Source organism: Pan troglodytes, chromosome 12 (assembly GCF_028858775.2).
Source record: "Pan troglodytes isolate AG18354 chromosome 12, NHGRI_mPanTro3-v2.0_pri, whole genome shotgun sequence".
NCBI lineage: Eukaryota > Metazoa > Chordata > Mammalia > Primates > Hominidae > Pan > Pan troglodytes.
In genome coordinates this window covers 113230463-113241597 of record NC_072410.2, presented here as the reverse complement: position 1 = coordinate 113241597, position 11135 = coordinate 113230463, and the positions used below count along the sequence as shown (strand labels likewise).

The 11135-nt window shown below is 49.3% G+C and overlaps 1 long non-coding RNA gene across 2 annotated transcripts in view; it reads left to right on the top strand.

Moving 5' to 3' along the window:
• The first annotated feature begins 1976 nt into the window (after positions 1-1976).
• LOC134807946 (uncharacterized) overlaps positions 1977-11135 on the top strand; it is a 74259-nt gene continuing 65100 nt past the window's right edge. For both annotated transcript variants that reach the window (XR_010149629.1, XR_010149628.1), the window contains exons 1-3: positions 1977-2153; positions 2285-2487; positions 4601-4694. This is a non-coding gene — a long non-coding RNA (uncharacterized LOC134807946). The remainder of the gene's footprint in view (positions 2154-2284; positions 2488-4600; positions 4695-11135) is intronic.

Genomic DNA, 11135 nt, shown 5'->3' with positions numbered 1-11135 from the left:
TGCTAATTCATTCCACAAAATATTTAAAGATCTTCAATGTACCAGATGCTGTCCTAAGGGCTGGGGTTTCCAGCATGATTAAGATACAGTCTGTGCTTAGAAGGAGCTTGACCGAGAGCACAGAGGTGGGTGCCTAACCTGGAGGTCAGCAAAGGCAGGGAAGATCCCCTTTCTCTTCAGTTGCAAGATGTTCAGTTACCGGGTTTCCTGGTCCACAGCAGTCTAGAAGTGGTTACTTAGAAGGTGGGAGCAGAATTAGTCCCAACACTTCATTTGAAATCTACTCCACATTTCCGCAGATGATTTTGAGTAGAGTAACAGCTAGGGCTTTGGGGAGCCCATATCTATGGTCTATGCAAGGCAATCAGTGGACAAGGCAGAGACAACAAACCCATAAAGAGCTCATGAAACAGCTGGAGAGGCCAGGGCCAATTAGCATCGGGGTACATGGCCCATATATCCCAGGCAGGCCCTAGGTACGCAGCAATTAGCCTTAATCATCACAAAAAAATGGTCATTATATTTCGCATTTTTATGCTTCATATTATATGTAGACATATACCTTCTCTCTCTGTCTCTCTGGACATATATGAGAGTTGGGATTTTTTTAAGTTTTGGTACATAATCATCTCCCTAATTATGACTCATCTCCAGACAATTCGAGATAGTTGAAGAGATGAATGACCGCAAAACAGCTAGAGAACAATGCACACAGGAGTTGATTGTGTACTTCTCACAATAAGTGCTATGGGAGTTGAGAGAAGGGAGACATGAGTGTGGGCTCAGGCACCAGAAGGCTATGGAGTGAAAGGGACCCCTGTGGGGACAGCAACTGAGGTCATGCCAGTCTGTGTTTCCATCCTTCCTGCTGCCCAGTGGAGGGGCCCCCGGGAAATGGGAGGAAGGCACAGGTGTTTCTGTTTGTGCTGGAGTTGCGTTTGGACAGGGCTGACTCCCGAAAATGTGGATCTGGATACAATGTCGGAATGTGACCAGCCAGGAGAGCTAGGCAGCCATGGTGCAGAGGACTCTTCTGCCTCTCCCCTTCCTGCCCTAACCAGCTCAGCACCAAGCACATGGGCACTTTAAAAGCACAGGCCATGCTGGGAGACTCACTGTGCTACCCTCAACCCCTTCAGCGGGAGCAGCTCTGTAAAAAGTGCAAGTGTGACCTTCATTTTGCTTTGTGACTTAAAACCCTTCACCGTTATTCAGCTGCAGCTCAGCATGGTGGTTGGACTCAGGAGCCAGATGACCTGGGTTCAAATCGTGGCTGCACTACTCACAAGATATGTGACTTTGGGCAGGTCAGCTGGCCGCTCTGTGCCTCAGTTTCCCCATTTATAAAATGGGGATGATGGTAGTAAGAGTCCTACCCCGCAGGGTTGTTAGGAAGCTCCACGGAGGAAGGCTGGTGAGGAGCTCCCCCACTCCTCTCCTGTCTTCTCTCCTGGCTCCATTTCTTCTCTCTGCTTCAGCCTCTTCTGGGCTTTGCTCTGCTGCCATCTTCCCCTGGCTACCTGCTCATCTCTCAGGTCTTCAAGGAAATGGCACTTTCTCCATGGGGTGTTCTAGGGCTCTGAGCCCCTCTCAGCTAGGTGAGCTCCCCCATCCTGGATTCCCCAAGCAGGTAGTTACTTGATGTTTCTTCCCCTGGTCCACTTGTCCAATAGCTGAAGGTATCTCAGAGAGGGCATGCTACGTCCATGTGATTTGCCTGTGTAGCCCCAGTGCCTAGCAGAGTGCTTGGCAGATACGCTGGGTGCCAAGAAAGCAATGGCCAAATGCACGAATTCAGAAAGGATGGAAGGAGGAGTCATAGGCCAGTGCACAGTGCCCAAAGGACAGAGCTGAGGCTGCTGGTCAGGACAGCTTCAGGCTCTGGCCAGGCTCCAGCACACAGCTGGAGGCACCCGTGACTCTAGCTGGGAGGGGCTGGAAGATCCAGGCAGCCCCTGACCGCCCTCCTTCCCCTTAGTCATGTCCAGTTCTGTAAACAAATTCTCAACTGCACCAGAAGGCCTGACAGTTAAGAGAACCCAGTGAAGAAATCTTCTGCAGGGAGAGAAAAGAACCCTTTTGAATGTGATCAATCATGCTGATTTATTTGGATGATTTCTCTTCTGGATTTCCTTAAACCAGGGAAAACCCAGGTAAGATATTTGGGGCCCTCATTCATCTAGACAAAATACATAAAAGTTTGTTACATCAAAAGTCACCTCTGGAAAAAAAAAGGAGTTTTGCCAACCCACTCAGCTATTAATATGAGATGCTCTCTGCCTAGGGACAGCAATTGCTATAATTGATGCAAACGATCCCAGCCACACTCCCTGATCCTGGTTCTGAAACTCAGAGATGCAGCTGACCAGACTGATGTGGCCAGCCTCACTCTGAAGGATCCTGCAGCAGACAAGTTGCTGGAATGTGTTCAGACGGAATCCAGCTGCTACAACCGTCACACAAACTTCCTGAAATAGAGGACAAAAGGTAGCAACTTGTCGCTTCTTGAGCCAAGAGATTTAGAACATGAGACCAAATGAGAGAGATTAAAATAAAAAATGCAAGAAGTCAGTGAAATGAGGATTTAGCTCACCAGGCCAAAGCAGGCAGTCTTGGGTCTTTGCTGGACAGTTGTAGCTGCCATATAAGCTGTCCCTGCCGGGGCTGGGATCTGGAGGCTGATGCTGAAACCTCGGCCTGGAAATGATGCTGATGAAGCAGGGCTCTGACAGCCCCTGCACTCTCAGAGGTCTGGGCAGCACAGATGAAATTATCACTCCAAGATCCTCAAAGCAACCAGGAAAAAAGCACATCTAGGAACATTAGCTGAATTTTGTAGAACACTAGTAAGCACCTAGTAGATGCTCAGAAAATGCATATTTTCCTTCCCTTTCCTGAATTCCAGGGGCCTTGCTTGGTCTGTGTTAATTACTATATCAGAGTCCTTATTTGCAAGTGAAAGAAACCAACTCTAGTGGATTTGAATATAAGACTATTACTTCTTACTGATTGTGAGGAAGGCTGGTGAAGCAGGCTTATAGAATGAGCAGGCGCTGGGAGGGTGTGCAGCTAGAACCAATGGCCAAAATCACCCTGCAGACCTCTCCCAGGGAGATCCCTGTTGCTTCTGCCACTGAACAAAAGACATCAGACCATGCTGCACTGACTCCGTGGCACCAGGTCCTGGAACCTGGACGCCGACACGGTCCAGGACCCTCTACTCTCATTGAAATCCATGACACTAAGCCTTGCTGCTGCCCCACAAAGGAATTCTCCACAGTCCCTGCTGCTTTGGGTCATTCACTCCAGATTCAAAATCCTGGCTGTGGTGTCTGGCCAGGTCCGAGTCACGTGCCACGCCAAGGTTCAAGATAAGCTAGGGGGAGTAAGTATCTAGAATGTACACCTTTCAAAGTGAAAAGTGGGCTCCACTTCCCACTAAGGTTCATAAAGTGGGGAATTCTTCCAACAAAGGCAGGGGCTTCAGAGGCTGGGCAGCCTGAAAATAGCACATCCCCTGCAGTTATACTTGGGTTTCCAGTCTACGTGGCAGAAAAAAAAAAGCAAAAGCCATGCATGGACAGTGTGCAAAAGCTGGAGCCTGGGAAAAGCCTTAGCCTGGATCTCATCTTTCTCTCTCTGGAAAAGGTTGGGGGAGCTTTGCTGTCATTGATGTCCCTACCTGGAAGGCTTTTCCCTCCCCAGACTTGCCCTCCTCCGTGACCCACAAAGATCTCTCTCGTTGAAGTTGCGATTCTACCTCTAGATTGCATCACACTTTTTAGAAATGAATTACTTCGTTTATGTAGGTCTTGTCAAGCTCCCCCAGGATGAGGACAAAACTCGTATTCATTAAACAGTTCATAAACATTCACTGAGTGTCTCCTAGGCCTTGGGGAGACCTAGGGGACAAAGACATGGCCTGTGCCTTTGAGAAGAAGGTCACATCGGGTGCCAAGTGTGTGGAGGTGTGAAGGCTTTGCAGAGGAGGTGACTTATTTAAATGGGTCTTAAGATGTTCCCAGCCATTGGTAGAGGGAGAGGTGCATCCCAGAGAGAAGGAACAGCATGTACAGGGCAAGGAGTCATGAGAAGGTGTGGCGATTTTGGAACAGATTTGTTGGGATATGGTGTGCATGTGGGCAGCAGGCAAGGAGGTGGGAGGTGAGGTTGCTGCTGAAGATTGGGACCACATGGCTGGGCACGGTGGCTCACGCTTGTAATCCCAGCACTTTGGGAGGCCGAGGTGGGTGGATCACGACGTCAGGAGTTCGAGACCAGCCTGGCCAAGATGGTGAAACCCCATCTCTACTAAAAATACAAGAATTAGCCGGGCGCGGTCATGGGTGCCTGTAATCCCAGCTACTTGGAAGGCTGAGGCAGGAGAATCACTTGAACCCGGGAGGCGGAGGTTGCAGTGAGCTGAGATCGCGCCACTGCACTCCAACCTCGGCGACAGAGCGAGACTCCGTCTCAAACAAAACAAAACAAAAGATTGGGACCACATTCCTTTTACCCCAATCTTTAAAACCTGCTGAGTTTGTTTTTTTTTTTTAACCCATTGAGTTTTACATTTTGTTTTATTTTCTTATTTTTGTAGAGACAGAGGTCTTGCTATGTTGCCCAGGCTGGTCTCAAGCTCCTGGCCTCAAGCGATTCTCCTTCCTCAGCCTCCAAAAGTGCTGGGATTACAGGTGTGAGTCACTGCGCCTGGCCTGAAACCACATTCTTCGGACCCTTGAGTATCTCCCTGAGGAAAAGACATTGTATCCTGAGACCATTAGAAATTATCAGATACTTTTTAAATTGATTTTTTATTGTGATAAATATACATAACATAAAATTTACCATGTAAACCCTTTTTAAGTGTACAGTCCAGTGGCACTAAACACATTCAAAATGCTGTGCAGCCAGCACCACCATCCATCTCCAGAACTCTTTCATCTTGTAAAACTGAAACTGCACCCATTTAACACTAACCCCCGATGCTACCCTCCCCCTAGTTCCTGGCAACCGCCACCATCCTACTTTCTGTCTCTATCATCAATGCTTTGAAGCCCGAGGGGCACCTGATGGGATTTTTAAGAAAAGTCCCCCCAGCTACATTGTAAAGGATAGGTTGGAGGATTTGGGGTAGGAGACGGCTGCAGAGAACTTCAGAGGTGATGATGACAGTGGCAGTGGGGTGGGGGGTGTGTGCAGGAGGGTGGTGAGAGAGATTGCAGAGATATTGATTAGATGCGGAAGTCAAGAGGCATCCAAGGTCACTCCAAGGCAACTTTTTATTTTTATTTTTTTTATGTTTTTGAGACAGAGTCTCACTCTGTTGCCCAGGCTGGAGTGCAGTGGCGTGATCTGGGCTCACTGCCACCTCCGCCTCCTGGGTTCAAGCAATTCTCCTGCCTCAGCCTCCTGAGTAGCTGGGACTACAGGCACGTGCCACCATGCCCAGCAAATTTTTGTATTTTTAGTAGAGACAGGATTTCGACATCTTGGTCAGACTGGTTTTGAACTCCTGGCCTCAAGTGATCTGCCCGCCTTGGCCTCCCAAAATGCTGGGATTACAGATGTGAGCCACTGCACTCAGCCCGAGCCGTCTTTTTCTATTTTATTTTCACGAGGTTAACCCCCACAACCATTCTTGTGTGAGACAGAGAGGCGATTATGATCGTTCAGGAGTTTTACATAATCCTCTGATCCTATCAATTCATAAATATTTCAAAATTACAGCCTATTTAAATGGGGAAGGACATCCTCCCATATCATTCCCGTAAGCTGTGTGAGAGGACTTTAGGGCAAATTTGACCACTGCATGCTCTCATCCATTTTATAAAAGAGAAATCACTTACAAAAGTAGTTTATGGTCATGAAATGAGCAATGACAATTCAGAACAGATCCTGTGCTAAGAAAAATTATCTGAAGCTCGCATTCAAGACAGCTGACTAAACACGGGATCCGAAGTGATCAGAAGACCTGGGTTCCAGTCCCGTCGGCCACGAACTCGGTGACCCTGGGAGAGCGGCTTAACTTCTTTGCATCTCTGTTTCCTCTTTAGCACAGCGGTTGCTGTGAGGATTAAATGAGATGCTTTGTGTAAAGCCCTGCGCAGCGTGTGACCCACAGTGAGTGCTCAGTTCATAGTGGTTGCTGCTGTCTGTTACGATAACACTGATCATCATCATTATCTCCAAAGACTCATTCAGCCCTGACGCCCTGCACTTTGCAGTTGTTCTTTTTTTTTTTTTTTTTTTTTGAGATGGAGTCTCACTCTGTCCCCCAGGCTGGAGTGCAGTGGTGCAATCTCCGCTCACTGCAAGCTCCGCCTCCTGGGTTCATGCCATTCTCCTTCCTCAGGCTCCTGAGTAGCTGGGACTACAGGCAACTGCCACCATGCCCAGCTAATTTTTCGTATTTTTAGTAGAGACGGCTTTTCACTGTGTTAGCCAGGATGGTCTCAATCTCCTGACCTTGTGATCCACCTGCCTCTGCCTCCCAAAGTGTTGGGATTGCAGGCGTGAGCCACTGTGCCCAGCCTGGCCTGCGGTTGTTCTTGAGAGGGAGATGGAACTGTCCATTCCTGGTTGTTCTGAAGAGAGTGTCCCACCCTCCCTGCGGGGCCTCCCCTGTCCCTGTAGACTCAGCCTCAGCTTTTCTGGAGTGTGACATTTCCGCCAGCCTCATTCTCTTCCTTTCTCACTTCTCCCAACTTACTCTGGTCCCAAATCACCCTGCCTAGTCTTCCTTAGCAGCTGTGCGGTTTCCTTTTCTACCCCCGTCATGCCCAAATCTCCTCTGAATCTGGGCGCACCGGAGGTAGAGAAGGGGTGAGACCCTCTTCTCTCTCCTCTCTCAGGCCATAGACCTATCCCTGAAGCTCCTCTGCCCCCCCTCTGAGCCTCAGAGCCTTCCTTGCCACTCGGAGCTCCCCTTTGGGTGCCCTCTTGAAAGCTGTGTTCTGGGTACAGAATCTTGTCTACAGCCTCAGATAATGGGACTTTCCCTGTGGGAGGCCAGGCTGAGGGACACCACTGAGTTCTGAGGGGGCTGCTGGGCTGTCATTAGGTGCAGGGCTGACATCTGTATTTGAAACACAGAGTGGGCCAATGTGAAGTCTGTTGATTGAGAAGAGACACAGGTGCTAGAGTGAAGGTGCATGGATTGGAGGCATCTTGGAAACCCACACAATAGGAAACGGCTCTAGCCCGGACTGTTCCCACAGGGCTAGGCTCTCCCTACCCAAGAGAGAACCCATGTGTGTTTCTTCTTCGCAGTGTGTAGTTTAAAATCATTGGCTTTGTAGGCAACAATCCACAGGGCTGGGCACATACCCAATTGACTGATTGGTAAGAGAGTCAAATATTTGTTGATGGAGAAAGCTTCAAGGTGCGTTTAGAAATTGCTCATGAAGATAAACATCTATTTGGAAGTTACTTTGGTTGTGAGGCTTGAGATTTTATATCACCGTATATTTTTAGGGTCCTTTACATTTTTCAGTGTTGTTGAAAAGCAATTTATTGTTCACCATGTGCCATGGTAGTTCCCCAACTTGAAGGCAGAGACTGTGTTTCTCCCAGCACCTAACAGAGTGTTGAATGCATAGTAGATATTCAACAAATATTAATTTCAAGCATCTTTTGTAGCACAAATTATTCATTCTAGATCATTAACCTCAGAAATTCCAACTTAGTCACCTGCCAGGCCTAATTCCTCGTTTCAAGTAAGTGAGACACCGCTTGGGGCTGCCTGCCATCAGTGCATGCTGTATGTGTGTGTCTGCCTGGATTCCAGTGTGGCCAACTGATGATGATTGAAAAGTGAGTATCCAGCAGGCCTTGCAGGGACCAATGTCTCATCAGAGACCCTGTTCACACATGCTCTTCACTTGGTGACTGGTTTTACAGGTTTCTGATGACAGCAAATATTTGTCTGTATTTCCTGGTGCGGAATTCTAGGCTCCTGACAGCTTTTGTGAAAAAGCATAGGCAGGAAAACCATTGTGTACTCCAGAGTTCTTCGAAAGTGAGTTCATCGCTGGCCAGAGTTTCAAGTACAGAGTCATTCTCTTGGTTATCGCAGAAGTAACTGCGCTATAGTAACTGACCAACAAAAGTGCCTTCCAGTTCAAAGTCTTGTTTAGTCTCACTTTGAGCCCTCCGTCACTTGGGTTAGGGGCCTCCCTGTCATTGCTGGAAGGAACTTCAGGAAGCTTCTCTTCCAGGTCTTTACCTAAGGGCCGATGTGGACGGTGTATGCCCTGGACAGGTGTGTGGGTTGTGAACATACTGAAATAGGTGCTCCCATGAGTAAAGAGCTGCTGTCCTCAAGCATCGTGCATGCCCTCCTGTCGCTCCCATTCTTTCCTGGAACCCTATAAACTCTCCACACCCTGATCTAGCAATGAGAGGGTCAATGCCTGGCCCAGCCCTGGGGGTGGTGGGTGGGGGCCTCCAGCTCTGCTGCTGCTGGGACTCTGCCACGTTGGGTGGGAGGTGAGGTATTTTGACTGTCACTCCTGGCAGTGGGGTTCAGACTCAGTGCACTGGAGAGCTGCATTGATGGGTTCCCAGAGAGAAAAGCTGTGTGAGGATGTGCCTGCTTCAGGAGAGTGAAGTGCTGTTGGGGCTAATCCTGAGGAGGCTGAGAAACTCAACACATGGCACGTGAGTGGCGTTTGTGGCTCTACCTACAGAGAGCCTAGAGGTTCTGGGAGACATAAGTAGAAGGAGAGGCAGATGATGTCACTCCCGCATATGCACCCCTTCCATGGCTTTTCACCTGCCCAGGATAATTAAACCCCTTGGCGTGGCATCAGGCCCCCAGTCCTGGTCCTTGCCCGCCGCTCCACTTTCTCTGGCAGTCCCCCTGTTCACCAGCCCCTCTTCTGCCCTCCTCCCTCCCTGCATCATGCTCTTCCCTCTACCTGGAATATCCCACTCTTTGTTACTGACAAGGGTCTACTCATCCTTTAAGACCAAGGTTCTCGGCCGGGCACGGTGGCTCATGCCTGTAATCCCAGCACTTTGGGAGGCCGAGGCGGGCGGATCATGAGGTCAGGAGATCGAGATCATTCTGGCTAACACAGTGAAACCCCGTCTCTACTAAAATTACAAAAAATTAGCCAGGCATGGTGGTGGGCGCCTGTAGTCCCAGCTACTTGGGAGGCTGAGGCAGGAGAATGCCGTGAACCTGGGAGGCGGAGCTTGCAGTGAGCTGAGATGGCGCCACTGCACTCCAGCCTGGGCGACAGAGCGAGACTCCATCTCAAAAAAAAACAACAAAAAAAACCAAGGTTCTCCTCTTCTAAATTTTCTCCGACTCTTTTCCAAACAGCCCTGACCCTAGGGCCACCACTGCCCACCACTGTGCTTTTGCAAGGTTCAGGAGACACCCAGAGAAGAGGCGCGGCAGAGGCAGCCCACCAAGGGTGCAGGCTGTTCTTCAAGCTCCCTCCCCTGTTCAGCAAGGGCCAGGACAGGGCACCATCTGCACAGTATCTGCCCTCGCCCTGCCCCTTGCTCTCTCATTGCATGCTGGCACCTGGTGGACCTCAGCATTGCATTTCCTGCCCTCCCTTGCAACCATGCGTTTCCTTCTGTGCTTCCTCCCACTAGCCCATGAGCTCTCCCAAGGCAGGGGCTGTGACGTTGGTTTCTGTATCCCAAGTAGCTGTGATAAGTAATGTGGATCCCATGGTAAGCTGCCCACAGATGTTTTTTTTAAAGGAGAAAGAGAGCTAGAGGGGAGGAGAGGGAAGGGTGGAGGAGAACTCCCTATAATCTGTCTACTCCTCCGGCTCTCCTGGTCCTCTGGGGCAGTGCTGCTTTAATGGATAATGGCAGCAATGGAGGAAGAAGAGGAAGGGAGGGCTTGGTGTGTCCTGGCTGTAAAGAGGGCTCCTCACCAGGCTCTCGCCAGCGCCCAGCCCCCGTAGAGCCAGCCTCGTGTTTAGTTGCAGGGAGAACGTATCTCTGGGGAGTGTTTGGGGAAGGGATCTCCCGGATATAGGAAAGTCTGGATTCTTCAGGGGACCAAAGCCCCCCCAGATAGGATGTCCGGCACATCCTCGGGCCTTCTCAGAGGAATAAGGTGCTGTGAGGCATGTTAGAACCATACCCATCTTCCTGAGCATGGTCCCAGGCTGGGGCCACAATGAGGAACAAGGAGTCCCTGCCCTTGGGGAGTCCCAGTTCAGTGGGGATAAAAATCAATTACAGTACAATTCTGTACACACAGGGAAAAAAGTCTCCACAGTGCTGAGGCAGCCCCAGAGAAGAAGAGATCAATGCTGTTTGGGAATGGAAACTCACTCATAATGTGCAGGAAGGGAGGTCAGGAGTAAATGACACCTACCTTGGGTTTTAAAGAATGAATAAGGGTTAGGCAAGCCAGTGCAGGATGGAAGGGAATTTGAGGCAGGAGAAACGGCATATGCAAAGACATGAAAAGCAGTATGCGCAGGAAGATACAAACAGGGAGATAATGCTGGAAGCTTCAAGTACCAGGCAGGGAAAGTGAGAGATGGGGCAGAGGAGGTGGGTGGGAGTGACAACACAAAAAATGGTAAATGGAGCCCAGAGGGATCTAGAATTTACCTGTTACCTTCATTCAATTTACAATCACTTATTAAGCTCCTTCTATATGCGAGATATTTTTCTTCGAATTCTCCCAGCAATCCTTATTCCCCCTTGTCACTAAGGAATGGGCACACCTTGGACACCACATGTCATCTGGACCCACTTTATAGAAGGGGAAACTGCAGCTCAGACTAGGTAAATGTGGTATCTGAGAGCTCCCAGTTGGTTAATGGCAGAACCAAGACTTGAATCCAGATCTCTCAATTTCCCAGTCCTGGCTCTGGTTCCAGACCCTTGCACTATGTGGTAAAGCAGGCCCTTAAGAACTGAAACCATTTCTTATTTATTGAGACCTGAAGTGGTTTGTGAAATGATACTCAGGTCAAAGGAATCCAGGATCTCTTTTGTAGCTCTGAAAATCAAAGAGACTCATGATTTGGTAAAGAGACTTCCATCACATGTGCATAAGCAGAATTCTCTGCTTGAAAAAAAAGATGGGTTTGGGGGCTTGTAAGCACCTCCCTTTATGTTCCCGTGGTTGCCCACTTCTGAGGCTGGCT